At 37.6% G+C, this 24,984-nt stretch overlaps 1 pseudogene; it reads right to left on the reverse strand.

Moving 5' to 3' along the window:
- Positions 1 to 17,609: 17,609 nt before the first annotated feature.
- LOC137280953 (uncharacterized) lies at positions 17,610 to 20,747 on the reverse strand (annotated as a pseudogene).
- Positions 20,748 to 24,984: the final 4,237 nt, after the last annotated feature.

Here is a 24,984-nt window from a genome sequence, read left to right on the forward strand (position 1 = left end):
TATTCCATTGTTTTGGGTAGCTAGGACGTGTGACGTTGATGATTGCGTGGCCGTCCTCTGATGAGGTGGACATAGTTCTCTCTTGACCTGCCTGTGTACCTCGACAAACCGCTGACAGCCGAAAGGTCACTGCGCTACATGAGGCAACAACTCGACAACCCGCTGGTGATGAGGCATGCCGACTTGCTTCATATGTGCAGGGAGCCTGTATAGAGAGGGCAGAGCAAACTCCTCGAAAAACCGCTGAACGTATGTCTTTAGTATTTAAAGGGGCACTGATGCGAAGCAATGGGCAATCTTTTTGAATTTATCTTCCCTTCACTAATCCGCTAGTTGCGCTGATCCGGACGATCCAACCTTAAAGTGACAGCGCATGTCGTATGCGCGATGTGAGCTATACGTGTTACTATTACTCTTAGAGACAGTTAACCAATATAGCCTTCACCTTCAACGGGAACGTTCACGCTGGTGCACGAACCGTGTATCTTTTCCCTTTTGCGATGATATGGCAAGTGCTCTGTCCAGAAACGTTTATTCTTTTTTTCTATGACACACCTGGGATAGTCATGACTGCTTATCTTGCAAGAATGTATCGCGAAATAGCAGTTGGAAGCGAGGCGGTGGAATCAGCTGATCGTTTTCAGGTCATGTTTTGTCGATTTGTTGACGTTTGGCAATCGGTAATTTAAGTCTGGCACTAGATGGCTCAATATCACAAACTGCAGTGTTGTTACGCAAATTTCATTGTGTCATACAAGATGGGATTGAGACTTTTGAAAACATAAATATTTAGCAGGTAGAGAGAGAAGTGAGAAACAATGGTCAAGTAATTGTAAAATACCAGTAACGGACGAATGATATCAATCGTCACCTACGTGTAGCCATGCAATGCTGAAATACGATAAACTTGGGCATAACTAAAATCTACTTTTTTATGTCTGTAAAGGTTTGTGATGCATGAAATATGAAATTTCAATATGGATAAATAATGCATAAAAAAAACACTGCAAATTTCTTCTGCATTTTTATGATCCTGAATTATGGGTATAAATTAAAATGTTTTTTTTTCTTAACTCTTAATAAAAGGGAATAATATCACAATATTCATTTATAACATTTCAGAGACAGAAGAAGCAGTACTACTAGGATATGCACATATTTAAAGGCACTTTCCAGCTTCTCTCTTTTATTACATAGCTAGAAATACATGTATTCATACCGGTTATAAATTTCAGTCTCTAGTATAATAAATGGCACTGTTAAGCGTTGTAAGCAACAAAGGTTTACATTTTACTGTGGTGTCTACATACAGCTTGCCTTCACAATAATCAGATTATTATAACAGTCATGAAAAGCTGATAGAGTATTTATAAGAGCTAGCTGTTTATGTTTTGTTGCAGTATACTGTTTTTTCAAATTTTAACATATATATTAAAGAAGTCAGAATCTTTTCCCAGTCAACATTATAGCTGCGCTGTACAAGTACAATGTTGTATTTCTGTTTTGTTTGATGATGCTTGTGTACTTTAATAATACATTACACATGCAGATATTATCTGTTAAATGTGTAGAAATATAAATACATGCATATACATATCTTCATAGAGTAATTATGGGGTTAAATTCTAATTTATGTCATCAAAAACATATGTATTTTTAAACACATTTTCTTTCTTAATTCCTTACATACCTACATAACCTAAAGTCTTCTTTAATAACTGTTGAATGAAAATCAGAATACAAAGTTAACGTTATATAATATATGGTCTGTCATGGGAAATATTTATAATGTAATGTTATCAAAACAAGAAACACATGTAATTCAATCATACACATCCTCTTGGGAGGTCAGAGTTATATGATGTTTGTTGAGACAAATGTAAATGACTTTTTGTATTAAGAGGTTCAAGTTGCGTAAAATTTTTTAAAGACATGAATCAATGAATTTACATATATAAAATGACTCACAACACTGATGGATGGAAGTATTTTACAAGGGGTAAATATTTTATTGCAAACTATAATGACAATTGTTTCTGATGCAACCAGTAACTGCTTGGACAATAAGTGTATAGCAATTTTTAAGCGTACGTAACAATGTACAGTAGTGCCAGAATTTAAAACCAAAATAGATGCAGATCATTGTCGGCAGAGTAGACGCATTTATTATCTAAACATGATGCAAGCAGCTTGGTGAGTGTTAGTGTTATATATTGATGGGCATACTTACCTGATATATTCCTGATATATTATTTATTTATATTTAGGTAATATATATGTTTTCACAAAGTCTATTTACGAAACACTAAAGTGATCATATCAATGTTCATCCAAAGTTCACAATCCAATAACGTCTACTTGCCTAATATATATGTTTTTATTTCACAAAGTCTATTTACGAAACACTAAATGTTTATCCAAAGTTCACAATACAATCAAGTCATCATATCAATGTTCATCCTTTTTAAAATTGTATATGGTGACGTTTTCGCCATAACATTTGTAACCGTTTTCGCGTAGGGAAGGTTCCGTTCTGTCCAAACGGTGACGTTTTCGCCAGGAGCCGTTTTGCTTCGATGGTTGGAGGTGTATCTCCGATTTTTGACATTGAGATCGGTGGTGGTATGGGGACTATTTGTCGAATTTTAGTGCAGCAATAGGTAAAGAATTACAAATGAAATAACATAGGGTTGATAACCCCTAAAATGAATTTTCATTGATGCTACGACACCCAACACTGGCACAGCTTCCTGCTCTGTCGTAGGAAATGATGTGACAATATACCGATTTTTCATTCCGCTTCCCTCTTTATCTATATTGTGTCAATTTGTATTGTACTTGGAAATACAATACTTTGTATTGATGCTTTCCTAAACAACATTCAAAGCGAAACATGTGTGAGTTAATGGCTTTTCTTTGTAAACGATAGTTTTTTCAGCGAAGATGACCATGGCAACGCGTAAGATGGGCTCTGTCTTTACATGAGCAAGTTGTCGCAGCGCACGTTGAGTCGGGAACCAGATCGGAAGTGAGAAGTTGGACCATCGCTTATATCATTTTAAAAGGAGAGTTGTCGCCCTTCGCAACAAAAAGATCGCCGCTCTCCGTGAACTAGTTGTTTCTTTTGTTGTTGTTTTTCTCCCGCGAGTACCCCGAATTCTTGACTGGTTCGTGATCTCTGCTGCTGATTTTAATATGTAAACATTGTATAGACTGCCAACGTGAATCATGTTTCACACACACCCTATGCGCGCCTAGTGCATGTTTGCTGTTATACAGATTCTGCTGAATGCTACAAGAAATAAAGTAAAACAAATTGCATACATTATATTTAAGGTAAACCAACGTTATAGGGACAATGTCAGGCTATTACCTCGTTCAGGAATGTATCCATCAGAACGGTATTCCATTCATCTGCAGCTGGGAAATAAAACTGCTCTATGTCTTGTGTATCTCAACAGTGTAATATGCAAAAAAGTGACACATGGGTTGAGAATTTTCACACTGGTGTATACATAATCCCATCGCTCTCCCAGGACAGCACACTTCGCAACTAACTGTATGATTAGCCAATAAAGATCAATCAATCAGTCAAGGCAGTGGCGGTTAATTCTTTGTGCGGAGGATGTTGTTTATACACCCGTACAATCCGACAGGGTGTAGTCTGTATAGATCAGAAAATGTACATTCATATAAACACTGCTTTTTGTTGACAAATCCGCTGTGGGAGTAATAAATCAGTCAGTGTGTTTCATAACATGCAATACATTTGCCACTACAGACCTTAATTTAAAATGTTGAGTATTTACTCCAGACAGGAGAAATGCCCAATGGGAAGCTTTGTCGAGTAATTTTAGTGGTGTTACACTAATTACACCTGTTATAAATTCATTATCTGTCCATCAAGTGAATGATGGCAAATAGCACGTGTAGGTTTATACCATCAAACACGGGTTACAGCAAAGAAGCTGTAACCTGTGTGGAAGGCAGCCTGAAAACAGTTATGGGTCCAAACTGTTCAGAAGATACCAACGAACTTCGTTGTTACACAAGAAATACATATAGGCATTTGCTATGTACTTGGGTATAATCAGTTTCTTTTATGCAAGAAAATTTTCAGATTTCTCTACCAATGGCAAAGTCGTTGTTATAAGTTCACCACTCAGATAAACCAACTGTGTGTTTTTATTATCATAGATAATAGATCAGGGTCGTAGCTACCAAAATGTACGTATGATTTTTGCTATGACAGCTGAGCCAACCTTCAATACTATCTAATTATAAAGCTTTACAATATTTCTTACTCAGACGAAACAAATGGCTTGCTAAGTGCATGTACACATCATATTTTCACATGACATGATTAAATATCAAGGTAAAAAATACAGAAACAGGATCAAATTGGATCAGTTACTATACCATCCAGGCATCAGAAAAAGAAAAAGAAAAAAACACTGCTGGGATATTTTGTTACAATCAGACAAAGAATACATGGATATTTTTAAATAACGGCATGTGGTGGGCATCCGGCCTCCTCACTTTTTTAGGTAAAGAAATTCTGCTAATGTGGACAGGAGGCCAGTCCCGTGTCCGTCACGTTCGAGGGAGCGGTTGACCACTTTGCAGTTTGGTTTCGTAATTAGACCGTTGGGCAGGAACGTTATTCGCTCCGCATCAGTGACCCGCATCAGTGACCCTTTAAGACTGAGTCCGGTTCATTTTCAACAGCTGATTACATTCACTGAGTGTTGTGACATCTCGAAACCTACACGTAGAAGGTAAGTCAGCTGTTCTGTCACTTCAGTTCAAGTCAAATATTTGTAATTAGTGTCAGTATAAGAACAATATGTTTGTAGTAAAGTTTCAAGTCGGCATCTTATAACTCGCTAGCTTGAATTATCGGTACACTGCGAACATAGACTGAGTTTTGCCGTTAAATACTTCTTTCACACATTCGTATAATTTTTAGCAGGGAAATTTACCTTTAGTTGAAAAGTGTTTGCAAGTAATAGTGATAGTTTTGTGACTTAAAAAAATGTTAGTGCTTAACTGAGGTGTGTGAAAAATGTGGCAGATCGCCGATCTGATCTGATGCGCCATTGAAATAGTGCACGGCGTTGTTTGAAGTGTTTCTAGTTATTGCTCCAAAAACGTCTTTCAGATACACCTTTAATTTTTATGAGGGGAATTTACTATCAGGCGAAAGGTGTTTGCAGGTAATAGTGGTAGTTTCATAATCTAAAATAAATTGTTAAGACGTATTTGAGGTGTGTGAAATATGTGCCATCTCGCTGATCTGATCCGATCCGCCATTGAAATATTACAAGGCGTTGTTTGAGTGCTTTTGTTCTTGATTCCAAAACCTCTTTCACATACACCTTCAATTTCTATTAGGGGAACATACCATCTAGTGAAAGGTGTTTGGAAGTAATAGTGATAATTTTATGATTTAAAAAGTCGGTCGGATGTATTTGAGGTGTTGAAAAATGTGCCATCTCGCCGATCTGTTCTGATGCGCCATTGAAATAGTATAATTGTTCGAGTGTTTCTTGGTTTTGCTCCAAAACCTCTTTCACATGCACCTTTAATTTTTATGAGGTGAATATACTATCATCCGAAAGGTGATTGCATAACATGTTTATAATTTCATAATCTAGAAATATTGTTAGGATGTATTTGAGGTGTGTGAAAAATGTGTCATCTCGCTGATATTATAATTTCATAATCTAGAAATATTGTTAGGATGTATTTGAGGTGTGTGAAAAATGTGTCATCTCGCTGATCTGTTCTGATCCGCCATTGAAATACTACATAGCATTTTTTGAGTGTGTCTAGTTATTGCTCAAAATACTTCTTTCCCACACACCTTTAATTTCTGTCAGGGAAACATTCTGGTGAGAGGAAGTTTGGAAGTAATAGTGATAATTTTATACATTCAAAACATACATTGGTAGGGTGTATACATTTACAAGTATTTCATGTGTGTGAAAAATATGACATATCGTTGATCTGATCTGATCACTCATTACAATACTACAAGCCAGTGTTTGAATATTCTTAGTTGTTGTCCTAAAAACAACTTCTTTCATTTCTTTCACATACACCTCTAATTATTATGAGGGGAATATTCCATCTGGTGAAAGGAGTCTGCAAGTAATCGTGACATGTTCATAATTGTAAAAAAATTGTGAAGATGTATTTGGGAAGTGTGATGTATGACATATCTCATCTGTTCTAATCTGCCATAAAAGCCTGTGATGCTTGAGTGTTTTAGTTCTGAAACTATTGTTGATATTTGACCAAACTCGAAAGGACTTTTCAGCGCTTTGTGATGGTTGTAAAACTTCTGTTTTAGAGGTGGAAGTGACAGTGTCAGTTAACATTCTGTCAATGCCCATGCAATTACGCACATGCAGGAAGATATTTGGATATATGAATTAATTGCCCTCTTAAAATAATAATTTCGACTTTGCCGCGATCATCCATTTGTCCATTATAGACTGAGAGTCTGTAAGAATGAGAGTGACTGAATCTACAACTCATTAACATGTGCTGAACTTCCAAACTGTATTTCTGAGAGAAAAAAATGTGTTCCTCCCTCGTCAATTTTTTTCGATAAAAAAAATTAAATAAAAACAAAGCCCTACTGCCCTCGTTACTTTTGAAAAGAATGTGCCTGAGAAACATTTAAATATTTTATGCAGCCTAAGCTTAAGCATTCAACACAAAGAGAAGACCAGTGAAACATAATGAGACATTTTAATTGTGTAATAGGTCATTTCAAATATATATCATAACAGTGTTGGCAGTTCTTTAGTTTGCCGTTTGGCCATCAGGGCCTGCAGCCACTTGAAGTCTTCAAATTCTACATACCCATTTTGTTAAAATCAAACCAATAAAAACTAAATAGTCTTTACAGTGGAGAGTGACCCCAGTGAGGGTAACTGCTTTATTTTTCAAACGAATCCGTGTATTCGTCTACATATGAACTTGCTAAGGACAACCTTTCTTAAATGTCCATGTTTAGACAGCTCGCAAAGGTTGCATTCAGTCGATAGTGGAGAAATCACCTCTGAGTGCCATTTCCATTGCAGTACAAAGTTTCCAAATGTTAAACGTTTATGAAATAATAGTAATATTGCCACGAATTTCATGATCAAGAAACATTTAAGTTACAGATGTGGACATTGTTATTGTGAAATTTACACATGATCCATGGATAACACATCCAATGAGTGAGTTTAGTTTGACATCCTATTCAGCAATAATCCAGCTATAAGGTGGCGGTCTGTAAATAATCTAGACCAGACAATCCAGTGATCATCATGGCCATCAATCTACGCAATTGGGAACCGATGCCATATGCTAAACTAGTCAGCGCGCCTGACCACCCGATCCCATTAGTCGCCTCTCATAAGCATAGTCGCCTTTTATGGCAAGCATGAATTGCTGAAGGCCTATTCTACCACCACAACCAAAGAAAGACACGATGAAAGAAAGAGAAAGAAAGAAATGATGATGAAATAACAGATACCTTTACGTGTACTTCAGCATTATGTCTAAAGTTCGAGTTCATTTAGCCTTCTCTTCAATTAACAGAGACTTTGTAATGTATTGCGATTTTTATGTGGCGTCATTAATTCTGATTGCATCTGTCTTCACTAGGAATCCACGCCATGACGTCCACAACAGAAACAGTGAGTGAGCTACGATTGTAGTGAGTGGGTGCTCATAATACAATTAGACATCGGGTATTTGTACCACATGTTGTCAGATGGTACAGGCACATATGCACCAACTGTCAATGATATGAGTGAATTCCAATGCACCAACCAACCGATGATGATACGTTGGGGTATTTTGTTTGCCATTAATACTTTTTCGCATGGACAATGAGATGGGTTCGCCCTTTGTTGGTGTTGTTTTATTTGTTCTTAATGCAGTTAGACATCTGTTTTTTTTGTACAACATGTTGTCAGATTGTATGGGCATATGTGCATCCTCTCACTGACAAATTACCCCAAAATACCTTTCCCACATCTGTCGCATTGTGCATTCGAATTCACTCACCACCGTTTATACTTAGTGCACATGTGCCTATACCATCTGGAAACATGTGGTACAAAACTCAGCTGTCTAACTTCAATATGAACAACAACACAATTGTCCATGCAAATATATAGCTGACAAAGTAACCCCAAATACACCTTATCCACACCGGTTGCAATGGTGCATTGAAATTCACTCAGAGCATTGACAGTTGGTACACATGTGCCTGTACCATCTGACAACATGTAGTACAAACTCTACATGTATGTTTGCATTATGAATAACGATATAACACCAACAAGAGGGAGCCCCTCTCACTGTCCATGCGAAAAGTTCTAAATGAATCACAAAATATTCCCAAACACATCTTATCCAAACCGGTAGCATGGTGCGCAGGACTTCACTCAGAGCATTGACAGTTGGTACACATGTGCCTGTACCATCTGACAACATGTAGTACAAACTCTACATGTATGTTTGCATTATGAACAACGATATAACACCAACAAGAGGGAGCCCCTCTCACTGTCCATACGAAAAGTTCTAAATGAATCACAAAATATTCCCAAACACATCTTATCCAAACCGGCAGCATGGTGCGCAGGACTTCACTCAGAGCATTGACAGTTGGTACACATGTGCCTGTACCATCTGACAACATGTAGTACAAACTCTAGATGTATGTTTGCATTATGAACAACGATACAACACCAACAAGAGGGAGCCCCTCTCACTGTCCATGCGAAAAGTTCTAAATGTATCACAAAATATTCCCAAACACATCTTATCCAAACCGGTAGCATGGTGTGCAGGACTTCACTCAGAGCATTGACAGTTGGTACACATGTGCCTGTACCATCTGACAACATGTGATACAAATTCTAGATATATGTTTGCATTATGAACAACGATACAACACCAACAAGAGGCAGCCCCTCTCACTGTCCATGCAAAAAGTTCTAAATGAATCAGAAAATATTCTTAAACACATCTTATCCAAACCGGTAGCATGGTGCGCAGGACTTCACTCAGAGCATTGACAGTTGGTACACATGTGCCTGTACCATCTGACAACATGTAGTACAAACTCTAGATGTATGTTTGCATTATGAACAATGATACAACACCAACAAGAGGGAGCCCCTCTCACTGTCCATGCGAAAAGTTCTAAATGAATCACAAAATATTCCCAAACACATCTTATCCAAACCGGTAGCATGGAGCGCAGGACTTCACTCAGAGCATTGACAGTTGGTACACATGTGCCTGTACCATCTGACAACATGTAGTACAAACTCTAGATGTATGTTTGCATTATGAACAACGATACAACACCAACAAGAGGTAGCCCCTCTCACTGTCCATGCGAAAAGTTCTAAATGAATCACAAACTATTCCCAAACACATCTTATCCAAACCGGTAGCATGGTGCGCAGGACTTCACTCAGAGCATTGACAGTTGGTACACATGTGCCTGTACCATCTGACAACATGTAGTACAAACTCTAGATGTATGTTTGCATTATGAACAATGATACAACACCAACAAGAGGGAGCCCCTCTCACTGTCCATGCGAAAAGTTCTAAATGAATCAGAAAATATTCCCAAACACATCTTATCCAAACCGGTAGCATGGTGCGCAGGACTTCACTCAGAGCATTGACAGTTAGTACACATGTGCCTGTACCATCTGACAACATGTGGTACAAATTCTAGATGTATGTTTGCATTATGAACAACGATATAACACCAACAAGAGGGAGCCCCTCTCACTGTCCATGCGAAAAGTTCTAAATGAATCACAAAATATTCCCAAACACATCTTATCCAAACCGGTAGCATGGTGCGCAGGACTTCACTCAGAGCATTGACAGTTGGTACACATGTGCCTGTACCATCTGACAACATGTAGTACAAACTCTAGATGTATGTTTGCATTATGAACAACGATACAACACCAACAAGAGGTAGCCCCTCTCACTGTCCATGCGAAAAGTTCTAAATGTATCACAAACTATTCCCAAACACATCTTGTCCAAACCGGTAGCATGGTGCGCAGGACTTCACTCAGACCATTGACAGTTGGTACACATGTGCCTGTACCATCTGACAACATGTGGTACAAATTCTAGATGTATGTTTGCATTATGAACAACGATACAACACCAACAAGAGGGAGCCCTTCTCACTGTCCATGCGAAAAGTTCTAAATGAATCACAAAATATTCCCAAACACATCTTATCCAAACCGGTAGCATGGTGTGCAGGACTTCACTCAGAGCATTGACAGTTGGTACACATGTGCCTGTACCATCTGACAACATGTAGTACAAACTCTAGATGTATGTTTGCATTATGAACAATGATACAACACCAACAAGAGGGAGCCCCTCTCACTGTCCATGCGAAAAGTTCTAAATGGATCACAAAATATTCCCAAACACATCTTACCCAAACCGGTAGCATGGTGTGCAGGACTTCACTCAGAGCATTGACAGTTGGTACACATGTGCCTGTACCATCTGACAACATGTGGTACAAATTCTAGATGTATGTTTGCATTATGAACAACGATACAACACCAACAAGAGGGAGCCCTTCTCACTGTCCATGCGAAAAGTTCTAAATGAATCACAAAATATTCCCAAACACATCTTATCCAAACCGGTAGCATGGTGTGCAGGACTTCACTCAGAGCATTGACAGTTGGTACACATGTGCCTGTACCATCTGACAACATGTAGTACAAACTCTAGATGTATGTTTGCATTATGAACAATGATACAACACCAACAAGAGGGAGCCCCTCTCACTGTCCATGCGAAAAGTTCTAAATGGATCACAAAATATTCCCAAACACATCTTACCCAAACCGGTAGCATGGTGCGCAGGACTTCACTCAGAGCATTGACAGTTGGTACACATGTGCCTGTACCATCTGACAACATGTAGTACAAACTCTAGATGTATGTTTGCATTATGAACAATGATACAACACCAACAAGAGGGAGCCCCTCTCACTGTCCATGCGAAAAGTTCTAAATGTATCACAAAATATTCCCAAACACATCTTACCCAAACCGGTAGCATGGTGCGCAGGACTTCACTCAGAGCATTGACAGTTGGTACACATGTGCCTGTACATCTGACAACATGTAGTACAAACTCTAGATGTATGTTTGCATTATGAACAATGATATAACACCAACAAGAGGGAGCCCCTCTCACTGTCCATGCGAAAAGTTCTAAATGAATCACAAAATATTCCCAAACACATCTTATCCAAACCGGTAGCATGGTGCGCAGGACTTCACTCAGAGCATTGACAGTTGGTACACATGTGCCTGTACCATCTGACAACATGCAGTACAAACTCTAGATGTATGTTTGCATTATGAACAATGATACAACACCAACAAGAGGCAGCCCCTCTCACTGTCCATGCGAAAAGTTCTAAAAGGCTGACCAAATACTCCCAAATTTACCTTATCCATATCGGTAGCATGGTGCGCAGGACTTCACTCAGAGCATTGACAGTTGGTACACATGTGCCTGTACCATCTGACAACATGTAGTACAAACTCTAGATGTATGTTTGCATTATGAACAACGATACAACACCAACAAGAGGGAGCCCCTCTCACTGTCCATGCGAAATGTTCTAAAAGGCTGACAAAATACCCCTAATTACACCCTATCGAAATCGGCTCCATGGTGCGTTGGAGTTGACCGAGCCCATATACATTTGGAGCACATGTACACATCTGATCTGACAACATTTGGTGCAGAAACCAAATGTTTAATTGCATTATGAAAAATGATATAACGCCAGAAAGAGGGAGCCTCCATAGCAAAATTACGGTTGTGGCAGGTGGTACAAAAACAAGATGATTACTTGCACTATGAAAAACAATGCAACTCTGGCAAGAACCCCTGTCATTCTCCATTCAAAAGTTATAAATGCTGACAAAATACCCCAAAATACCTCTTATCCACATCGATTGTACTTTGGACGTCACTCAAGCCATTGACAACTGGTGTACATCTTCCTAGATAGAACATGATGAAGGGAGGTTCCCCTGACATTGCGCATGTGAAAATTAAGAAATGCCTGTAAACTTGTCTAGAAAGAGCACTGTCAACATTGCTTGCATGGTGCACTTGAATTCATAAAGTTCATTTGCACTTAATGCACATATCATCGGACAATATGATGTTAAAAAAATGATGCATATGGGTTTCACTTTAGTAGTAGCCATTTTAGTAGTAACAAAGGACCTGTGTATCATATGTTCATACATATCATATAACGTGACATATGTATCATATATGCGTACAGATCACATATTGTGTCATATGTCTTGTGTTCTTCATCAGTAAAGTAGTAATTTAGGTGCGCTTATACAGCATGCAGTGTATATATGGTACCTTTGGCACATTTCGAGCTAATATAAGCCTTACAAATGTGTTTTCTGTAACTTAGCAGAAGCATAAAACATGACACAACGGCCATCTTCAGACATTTCCATCTGGCCTGGCATACTGGCCCTTAGTAAAGCTAGAAAACAATGCCAAAATAGGAGAATATCGAATTGCATATGCACTTTCTTTACAGGTGTTGTGACCATCTGCTGAGAGAATACCACCAACACAAAATGTACTGAACAGCAAATATCAATTTGAGATATCTTCTGTGTATAATATATCTGAAAATTTTAACATCTCACCAGCGCAGCTATGGAAATTGGTGAAATTACTTATTGATCACTTTCCAATTCGATATCTCTTAATTAATATTATTTGGATAAATTATATTACATCCCGTGGAAATAATAAAATTCTTAGGGGTTACATCCCGTTGTCCCCATCTCACACAATCACAAACAAACACAACTAACCTACAATATATCAAGTACATCCACACTAATTCAGCAGAATTAAAGGCAATATAGGTAGTATTACAACAAGCAATAAACCCGAAACACCAACAATTTATCATTTTATCAAGTCTCCCTGTGCCCATTCAAAGAAATACATAAAACCCCTAACAGCAACAATTTATCATTCTATAATGTCTTCCTATGCTCATTCAAACAATACATAAAACCTCAAACAGCAAGAATTTATCATTCTATCATGTCTTCCTGTGCTCATTCAAACAAATACAGAACAAACACTCAAGAATTTAAACTGGAATAATGCACAACACAAAAGAACTGGACACCATCCTTCATGCACAAAACAAATCTGTCACATTATTGTGGAGACCCTCATACCCGGTAATTATTCCATGGACCAGACGGCAAACCCAAGTAAGATTCTCACCTAGTAAAATCAGAAATTAAATAACTCAATCAAACCTGATTCAAAATGTTTTTTCCACTACCTGACAACTCAAATCAACAGTGGCACAGCATTTCCTATACATATAAGTTTATGTTACACCACACAGTTAAAGGCCTACACTGCAACACCAGTGATGTGGACACCTCCCCCTGGAAATTGGCTGGTATCACCATGGAAACGCAATCATCACAACACATCCAAACAACATCAGTAATCTTGTATAATGGATGCATATGTCCGTCATGGATGCACATGGACATCTCTCCCTGGAACGTGGCTGGTGTAGTAAACCAATTTTTATAAATGCTGCTGTTGCATTTACTCATAGGAAATTTTCCCTACAAACAGCTTGATGTTCCTGCCCCTCAGGGAAGTTAACCCTGACTGCTTACATAAATGTTCTCAGACAGTTAGGCGGAACTGGACTGGCTCATCGTGTTCTAACTCACCTAAATTCTCATTATAACAAGTCTCATGCTCATGCAAAACTCAAAAACAACTTACACAGAAGTTCTGTGAATGTATGTTTATTCTGTGATACATGAAGTCAGGCACATACACACCAAATGGCCACTGATGCACTGGCCACTGGTGACAGGTTTGTTTCACACACCGTCCGACAATATATAATAGTACAAAGTTTCTTCCCTGCAAAGTTATTAACAGGAAACAATATAAACGGACACGTCACGTGATGACGGGTTCATGCTGATTTTGCACATAGCCATAACGATCCTCCACAGCAAAACACATTTCTCGTACAAGCGGATGTACAAACAGTGTCAAATCTCAAGTTCAGACTCACACTCATGTACCTGACAAACAACCAAAGCGACCCTTACAAGACAATACACTGTAAACTCATTCAATACAAACCATTACATGTCAATCACACTCACACTAGGTGAGAACTCTCATATGTAACAAGTTTATGAAGATATGGTCCTGATGACCCTAAGGCAAAAATGTCTAATAAATTCACATGTACAAAACTTCTGTCAAGTTAGATACGAACTTTTACAAGTGCGGTCATGAATCTAAGAGAACATTTTATGTTCAAATTAACAACATGCCAACTGACAAACCCGTATGATGACTTGTGCGCTAGAACCCACTAATGACAAACCTGCTACATATGAATAACCTAACCTGATACAAAATAGTCTATATTTTGTGTCAGAACAGCCTAACCGAAACCTATTGCAGTGACTGAATTAAATTAAAGCATTTTTGCCTGGGGCTGCGTGGGTCAAAATAATTTTCTCCCCACTGACGAATAAGTCTACACTTGTGGCTGAAATAAGGGTTTCAGTATAAATCCCCAGGCTAAACAAGTTTTTCCCATAGGCCTCTCTGACACATTCGAGCTCAGCATGTTTCACGAGGGAGTCTTGTACCCAGAACTAACTAATGCATTCGGTGGAACACGCACAAAGATTTTCTGAGAACGTTTACCAGCGGAACAATTGCATTCGGGCTAATGTTCAGGCTAAACTTCATTACAGTATCACCATGGAAACACAATCATCACAACACATCCAAACAACATCAGTAATCTTGTATAATGAATGCGCAGGTCCGTCATGTAGGGCCTCAAGATAACTGTCATCTTTTGTGATGTGGACACCTCTCCCTGGAACTTGGCAGGTATCACCATGGAAACACAATCATCACAACAGTTCAACACAGGCCAGAAAAGCGAGGAAAAGAGCAGAGAATTATTTTCAACATCATCCAACTGTCCATAACTGAAATAATCATCGGAAAATTTATTTTCCTGAATTTCAGAGATACTAGAAGTTACAGGAAAAGAAAAACCTTCATTTTGATCAAATAATAGTGAAGATTACAATGAACTGTTTTCCTTACATGAGCTACATACAGCTCATGAGCAAGCTCTTGACACTGCTGCTGCTGATGATACTATACATTATGAGCTACTAAAACACTTACCTGAACCATAATCTATTGACACTTTTAGATATATTTCATCAAATGTGGACGTCTGGAGAATTTCCTCCTTCATGGCGTAATGCCATTGAAGTTCCAATACCAAAACCTGGTAAGGATCATACAGATCTATCAAATTACAGACCGACATCAGTTACTAGCAGTGTCTGCAAAACCATGGAACGTATGGTGAATAATAGTTTAGTTTAGTGGCTTGAAACCAATAACCTAATCACAAATATTCAATGTGGTTTCAGGAAAAATCGCAGTAGCATTGATTATTTGGTACGTTTGGAATCCTTCGTTAAAATGCTGTAGTCAATAAACAACATGCTGTATCAATTTTCTTTAATCTTGAGAAAGTTTATGACACGACCTGGAAACATGGCATTTTAAAGGATTTACATGAGTTTGGTTTGAGGGGCCGTTTGCCTCTTTTCATATCACAAATTCTGAAAGAAAGGCAATTTCAAGTCCGAGTGGGCTCAAACCTGTCTGATCATTACAATCAACATAAGGGTGTCCTTCAAGGCAGTATTTTATCCGTCACGTTATTTAGTATTAAAATCAACAGTTTATCCAAGGTTTTAAATGATTCAATTGATGGATCACTTTTTGTGGATGATTTTAATATTTCCTGTCTTGGTAAAAATATGAATACTATTGAACAGCTGCAGTTGTGTTTAAGTAAAATAAATAAATGGTGTCTTGAGAATGGTTTTAATTTCTCAAAGTCGACAACTAATTGGGTACACTTTTGTAGGAAATATAAACCGCATAATGACCCTGAACTACATGCATATTTAAATGGCACTCCTATTAAAGTCGTAAAGGATGCAAAATTCCTGGGTCAAATATTTGGTTGAGACTTAACCATCATATTAAATCTCTTAAAGCTAAATGCCTGAAAGCTCTGCACTTTTTAAAGGTTGTTTCAAATTCAAAGTGGGAAGGGGATCAGACTACCCTCCTTCACTTATTCAGATCATTGGTACGGTCTAAACTCGATTATGGCTCCATCGTCCATGGTGGAGCCTGCAAAAGCAACCTAAAACTTTTAGATTCTGTCCACAACCAAGGTCCAAGACTTTGTCTTGGGTCTTAGAGAACTTCACCTGTTGACAGCATTTATGTCGAGGCTGATGAGCCATGTCTTGACCAGCGCCGTATAAAATTATCTTTACAATATATCACAAAACTATGTTCCAATGAGGCAAACCCTGCAGATGACTGTGTCTTCAATCCTCTCTATGAGGACCATGGTCTACCACGTCTTACCACATCCGGTAAATGGCACCATGGATTAGCATGGTAAATTTGAACATGGTATACCATGGCCCAATGGCCAAATATACCATGGTCAAATATACCATGGTCTACCATGGTGTTCCGTGGTGTACATTGATAAATGTGCCATGGTAGACCATGGCCACGGTAAATGACACCACGGATTAGCATGGTAACATTGAATATGGTGTACCATGGTCAAATACACAATGGTAGACCATGGTAAGCAATGGTGTACCATGGTCAAATATACCATGGTGTACAATGGTCTACCGTGGTGTACCATGATCAAATATACGAAGGTAGACCATGGCACCACGGATTAGCATGGTAACATTGAACATGGTATACCATGGCCAAATATACAAAGACCATAGTGTACTGTGGCCAATTATGTCATGGACATACTAGTTATATGTTAGGTTACCTTCTCTGGTACCATCTGCCCCACAGAGTGTACAATGGCCTATAGATTATGGCATACCATAGTACTGCATGTTTAACATAGTAGGAGAAAAATGGTACAGCTGAATGCCATGTGTCAACAACTATTTCATACAATGTTGACTTACTGAGCTGGCATGCAACACATAAATTCATGTATAGGTGTAAAATTAATAAAATATCAAGAGGCAAAGAGGACACTAACAGAAAACTAGCTTTGGATGTGATTTCCTTTTTATTCAAATTTCGAACAGTGAACGGTTAAAATGTTCTGCTTCAGATGAACACAACCACCAATTTGATTGAAAGTCAAACTTGTTGCCGTGGAAACAACAAAAATATTTGATTCAGAAAACCAAACTACCAAAAGGCATCAAAACAACTCTGGACCTATCTATGTACCATGTTTGGTAAAAATACAGTGTAAAGTTTTAAAATTCTACTCCAGATTAAAACAGATGTACATGGCCGCACACACAGACGAACAGATGCAAAACACATCACGGGGGATAATAGAGGTCACATCATTTGCTCATACACTTGGAGACTTCAGAGATTTTTTTTTCAACATTTTTGTAATAACATGAATTTTAGCTGTTATTTCAGAATCACTTGTTGATGGAAATGTGTCTTTCGACAAGGGCCCCATACAACCTTTAATCAAACTGGGGTTTGGCAACTGATTTGGAATTGAATGCCCTGCCTGAAACATTGTGGTTGAGTATATAACAACTGTCAAAAAGTTAAAATAAAACAATTCTTGTAGCCTGCAAAAGTTTGTCACACACTGATATAGAGTCTCTAAGGTGATCAATGGTGTGGCCATTATAGAGAGTCGATGGTGATGACATCTGTTGAATCAGATTTTGCAGCATGATCAACTAGCAGAACCAAGGACAGCAAATGCCATAGGCTGTGTCAGAGGCTGCAGAGATGTGTATGGTACAGGCTGCTGAGATGATGATAGTGGAGGCTTTGTAGCATAGTGCAGTCTTTTTGATGCTGCCTTTCTCTTCAGAGAGGAAACACCTTGCAGCTGCCTTACATCTCTGCCCAACGGAAACGTGAAGAAAGTGGAACAAAAATTTTACATGTTGTTTTTGCCTTATGTGCCGACAACCTTATCAAAAAAGAGAGAAAGTGAAAAAAGATCGAGAGATAGAGCATATCATTTTTTTCAAATATTCCCTGAAACTATTTCATATGTTACAAAAAACAATCACACAAACTGTCATAAAACCATGATATCCTCAAGTATGCAATTAACATCTCCATATTCCCTATTTCCTTTTCTCCATACTGATCTAATATATATTTTTTATCTCAGTAAAGCAAGTAATAAAAAAGGGACTTTAGCAGTAGTTCAAATATGCCTTACATAAATCTGAGTGAGCTAGTGAGAAATGTTCACGCCTCATCAGCAGTTTTGCAGCTATTTGCGGCTCACATAAGTCATAAGTCACCTGCAAGATGAACAAGGAAGTAAGTACTGGTCTTGTAGCTGGTTGAACCTTGGTGATGTGGAGCCTTGAACATTGCTTGGGTATTTCCTTGTTAAAAGGAAGAAAGAGAAAGACTTACTTCCACCATTCACATGTTTTAGAAACATAAGATCCAGGCTTATAATGAAAGAATACCCCTTTAATAAAGACATTATTTTACCACAAAAATAAGCACAGGCTTGAATTCGGAAACTGCAATATTTTGATAGAGAAGGCAAATGATAATTATGATTAGCCTTTAATGTTGAATTCATTTTCAAGTGAGTATGATTGTATGCCACTTTTAGCAATGTTTCAGCAATACCACAGCAGAGGACACCAGAATTGGGCTACCCCACCACCCCACATTTTGAAGAAGGGCTGAACAGGAAACAAGAATTCAGTTTCCAAACACTCAAAAGTCATTGTGTTTTAAGTAATTTGAAATTTTCGCAATCATAGAGTTCGGCAGTATGTCTGCTTAAATTATTTTCCCCACACTTTAAGCATTTTGCACTCACCAAAACTTCACTAACAAAAACTTGCATGGACAGCATGGTATCTTCTTCTACTACTGGACTGGTTTTGTTCCCTAGGGTACCTTGGACAGCATGGTATCTTCTTCTACTACTGGACTTGTTTTGTTCCCTAGAGTACCTTGGACAGTATGGTATCTTCTTCTACTACTGGACTGGTTTTGTTCCCTAGGGTACCTTGGACATCATGGTATCTTCTTCTACTACTGGACTGGTTTTGTTCCCTAGGGTACCTTGGACAGCATGGTATCTTCTTCTACTACTGGACTTGTTTTGTTCCCTAGGGTACCTTGGACAGTATGATCATCAGAGTTTACTTCAGTTATGTTGCACGTGTTAAACCTTGTAAAGAAAATCTGTTACGTTAATACATGCTGCATAGACAATTTACTTTTTTCTGCATTTTTTCTATGACATGGGCACTAATATGTACTTTGAAGTGTTAATATATTATTTTAGATGTATCATTACTCATATATTCTATCATATAGAATTGAAAAATTAAGATTTAAGTGACCTTGATTATTTACCATACTTTTCCCAGGAGACAAATATCAAACAAAATCCGTGGCCACTGTAGTAATTTTTTATGGATGAAATAATGTTAACTTTATAAAGTAAGCAAAGTACCATGTATGGTTTCAATAATTATCATGTATACAACACCAATTTAAAAAATGAAGCAATTAGTGTCACTTACGGCACAGGTCTAAACTTCTTGTCTTAATTGCCATGTTACTCTGTACTGCATCAGCAGGTCTCTTCTGCAGTTCTTAAAGAATAAAGAAATGAAAAGTCAATCATTTACTGTTTCTGTTACATGACATATGATCATGGGAGAAAAGCCCAATGAGTGACAAGTTAAACGTAGTGACTGACTTGTGAACAACACGTGTTTATTTTTCCAGATCAAATTATTTCTGTAATGAAATAGTTTTCTGATGAGGAATTATCTAAGATAACTAAGGAGTGTAAAATTTCCTACCTCTTTGTTTCACTTGAGTGCCTTCCTCATGCTCTGATGAAGCAACAGCATTCTTCCCTGTAAATAATGGAAGATTAAAAACAGAAGTTGCAAAATAGAACCAATGTGAACCATAAGTGTCCAATTTCACTGAAATATTGGTTTATTTACTAATAAAAAATGCAGGCAGTAAGTGCCAGAATCTTTCAGGAAACAAAACATGAACAACTGATCATGAGATAACTTCATTTCTAAGACAGCATGGGGAATGAATGAGGTTATAAATGGCTGGATTCACTCACCTTCTGTGTGTTCAGCAGGTTTTGTGCTCTGCTGTTTTTCGGATGCTTGACCTATTAGTAGCAATGACATTTCAATAACATTAGAAACAATAACATTATAGTTTTGTTATTCTCAAGTTCTTAACTCTTTTAGACTGAAAACATAATTACATCAGTGTTTAATTATTTCTGAATTTTCTCAATTCAGCTATGCTGTCCAATGAAAAACAGGTCTTGGCAATCTAGAAATCCAAGAAAACATCTGCATTTTAATATGCTGGCACGCTATGTACAACATGAAATGTTACTAAATGGTTGAAATTTAAATTAATAAATTTAAAACATAGATTTTTACTTACCTCTTGGTGGAATTAGTCTTCTTCCACCTTTTGCGACACTTTTCAGCCATTTTCAGAATGTATTCAAGATCAATGCCACAGATTAAAGCAGTACAATTTTAAGTCATTAAATAAGATAACAAAATATGTTAAAACCTACAATTTCAATTTTTCAACTTTACTGTAGCATTACATGTATCTGATGTGTGTTTTTTAAAAGATCTACGAAGAATTAAGAGGATGTGTAACTCTCATATACGTAATTAATGTGATTGTTTTGACGTGATCTTGTTAATGTTATGTAGGAACCAATTGTTATTTCAACATAGAAATCTACTTTTAAAATATTGTTCAAGATTTAGGTGCTGGTCGTAAATTTTCACATTTATGCAATCTGCAAATTATTTCATTTTTTTCTGGAGCATCACTCATGCATGATCGTACGTCTACCTCTCTCGCGGCAACACTCGTGTTAAGTGACTTTTCGCTCGAATAGACATCGGAATTAACTCATTATCGAAGTTTTGCATGAATAACACGCATGGAAATTTGATGATGAGTTTCCTTTGAAAGTTCTGTACATCAATGACATAAATATTATATGTGTATTTATGCAGTTGTAACAAGCGGATGTGGTTTCTAAGGACGCTATTTTTGCTGCAACCTGCTACAAGGACATTGATTGGTCAAAACAATGAACGTGACATAAAGCAGCCGATCGCACTGGATTTGTAGTTCAGCCAGCTAAATGTAGTGCTAGCTAGTGTTTTGATTAAATCGTTTTAGTCTGAGAGATTGAAGCGGAAAATCTGTTGATACACTTAAAATATGAAACATTCCGGATATATCATACCAGGTTGCCACCCGTGACAAAAATTCATCATGAAATATTTTTGCATTTAACATCCTGCCCGAGCGAAAAGCTAATTTGATCTGTCTCTGATTTCCCCAATATTACACGATGGCATTAAAAGATGGATAGCTGTAATTTTGGTAACTTTTATTAGATCTAGCAAGAATTCTCTTGATTTTATTTTCTTCAACTAAAAAGAGTTTGAAAGATTTTTTGTTATTGTTTAGCTGTGTCCTCAAAGTCCACCAGCGCAAATAATTTGGTACTCATTTCGAAGATCAGACTTGGTAACACACGTGCTTTTACGGAGAAGAAATGGTACATGAAACTTGAGAGTTTTTGCGCTTTTTCCGTCTCACAATTTTGTGTCTCACAATGCGCCTCGTGATTACTCGGATCGATGCACCCGTCTGCAAACAATGTATTTCATTCTAAATCCTGTGGGGAGTATTTCAAGCATGTGTCGGATACAGAAAAAGTGTAGCAATGCTACTTACATTTTGTAAGCTTGACCGATGGGATACTTTATATATGTTTAAAGAACAAATAAACTCACAACTTTTGTACTCTTTTAGCCATTTCATATGAAAGACACGTGGTTAGTCTCAAGCGGAAGGCCATTTCTTTTCTTTGAAAACTCGTGGTTGATTAATATCGAGCGACTGAAAGTTGCCAAAAAGACGCCTCCTTTCACTCTAGGCTGCCAACGAAACGAGGTTTTGGTTGAAGACACAATAATGTAAGTAGTATTATACTGACATCCACTTCGCTTCCTAGAGTGAAATTGGTATGTTATGAGCAGTGTCCTATTGTCGATCAATCAAATACATATTATACTACCAATGGAAAGTGTAGATTTTGATTTCTCTTATTAGATTTTGTACCTAGGTGAAAATAATCCTCGATAGCATTTATTCTCTGACTGACGGATGTTCGCGACAGGGCGTCACCATTTTTAAGATCATGGTGTCAGGTCAGGTCAGTTTGAGAATCAATTAGATTATGACTTGTTTTTATCAAGTTAAGTGATCAAAACTACCTCCTACTCGTAGTTAAGTATGTTTTTGAATCATGAACAAAAAGACTTTGCATGACACAGCTTGAAAGAACGATTTATAACCATTACGACAACAAGTGATCTCGGCAGAATCGTCTATGAAAACAAGTTGTATCTCGGAAACTAAGCAAAGCAGGTGACAAAATTAAGTGCCATTAGACTGTGAAAGCATAGAGCTTTCATTTCTCAAAACAATTGTCACGACTGCAGGTTTAGACAAACCTTTACAGATAACCTACCCCTGGAAATGTACCCGAATACTACTGCAACCCAAATATAGGTATACCTCATATTACGTCGCGGACGCGCGCCCCTCTGGTTGGTTGAAATTTCGTCCGTGGGAGAACATTGTACACTGTTGTCATAAAAGGTCGATTTTAGGTAACTAAATGTCCAAATGAGTAGTTTTAATGGCGGGTTTCATTTATAACGATGTCAATAAATGATTTATGTATCTGTACTCCATAGAGCAAATGTGATCTCTAGAACCACAATCCATTTAGAAATGGGCTTCCGTACAGAACAGTGGTCAACAACAGACTAAATTGGCCTTGACGCGCAATCTGCTTGGTTCCCTCCATCTGCTGGGAACACAAAGTCAGCAGAAGAATCTGTACAATATTTTGCCTTACTTTTCACATTCTAAATAATCAGAGAGGAGTGGATGGCGAAATAGCGTTTGTTTGTTGTTTATAATCACCAAATACAATATTCCAGCTAATAGCGGCATCTTTAAGGAAGGAACTGGACTGCAAGGAATGGAAGAACACAGTGAGTACAATTCGATTAATGAGAAAAAAATATATATTTGCTCAGAATCTGCAGTTATTTTAACAAATCGTGAAATAAGCAGTTTTCGTCTGACCACTTATGCATCTAACATTCCTTTGACATCCACTGAAACTAGGAATTGATGTTTCATAACAGCATACACAAATTATTGGTACAAATAAATTTAACATGATCAAAGAAATTATACCGGCGTATGGTCTTTCTTCGCATATACTGATTTGTCACTAATTACCAAAATGTATAACATGAAATATAATTTGCATCACTGAAGTATTGGCGTTATTTAATTTGTGTGTTCGTCTCATATATAGATCTGCTAAGAAGGAAACTGCAACCGGTCACTCCAAGCATATTTATCCCTAGCTACCGGTGTTTCATTGGAAAGTTGCCGATGAGACAATTCTAAAAACATTTCCAACGACTATTGCTCGAAAATAAAATCTCAAGTATTTTGTGACTGTTCATCTCTAAATCTATATCGACTTATTTCAGTTGAAACTTCTGCTATGAAGTAACGATACTCAAAAGTGGGAAATTGCATAGCACTTTGGCCTACTGCCGGATACATTTTACGTTCGCGTACAGTCTGATGAGTCACGGATAACGATTCCCGCGAAAATAAACCCCTTAGCATTGGCATTTAATAGCTACAAAATATATGCCTTTTTCTTAAAGTATGACAGTTCATGACTCGTGTATCCATGGAGTGGTTGATGCCAAAAGTGATAATTGTAAGGGGTTGTCTGTCAGCTGTCGATCAGTATGTGAAGACACGATGTAGGCGGGAATATGTAGAAATCTAAACAGAATTTGACTGAAACTACAACAACCAGAAATTATGAGGCAAGATATAAATTAATACATCCCCAGTCAACAGACACATTTAGTAGAGTAACAACAGAAATGACTCGCCTTAGGATATTTTCGGAAGCGAAGATGAATCAACTTGCTATGCGCATGCACAGAGCGTACAAGTAAATACACCGACCATACATAAAGCACATTTTAGAGAAAACAATTGAAAGACGTGCATCGATATAATTCATAATCATCTTTTGCATAAATCAACACATTTTTTTTGGACGAATGCAACTGATCCCAATTCATTCATGAAACAAAGGCAGCGAATAAGTAGCTTTGTTTATGTTATGCTGTTGTGTTTCCAACACATCTCAGACTACCAACGTCCTGCTCGCACATCCCCTTCTCACAACTAGAAACAATACACATACCTGAAACAATGCAAACAAAACAGGACATCATTTATTATGTTCTGTCTTCTGTATAAAGTGTAATATAAACCACTTATCTGTGGAGGGGGGGGGGGGGGGGGAGTAATTTCAGTACTCTCCAGTAATTAAACAATACAGTAATTTTCTTATAGGGATAACTTGATAAAAATTTGTGATGAATATTTATCTACTTAATGTCATTAAAATGTTGTTTCCATGTTGTTATCATATTTAATCTAAGTGATTTCAGAGACTTTCAGCAAAGAAGACTGTTTCAGGGTGACGTCAGTTAATGGCAGAAAAACATACATCTGCCAAATATGTGGCAAGATGCTATTAAAGAGACAACGCATATTGACACACTTGAATAGTC

Source organism: Haliotis asinina, chromosome 4 (assembly GCF_037392515.1).
Source record: "Haliotis asinina isolate JCU_RB_2024 chromosome 4, JCU_Hal_asi_v2, whole genome shotgun sequence".
Classification (NCBI taxonomy): Eukaryota; Metazoa; Mollusca; class Gastropoda; order Lepetellida; family Haliotidae; genus Haliotis; species Haliotis asinina.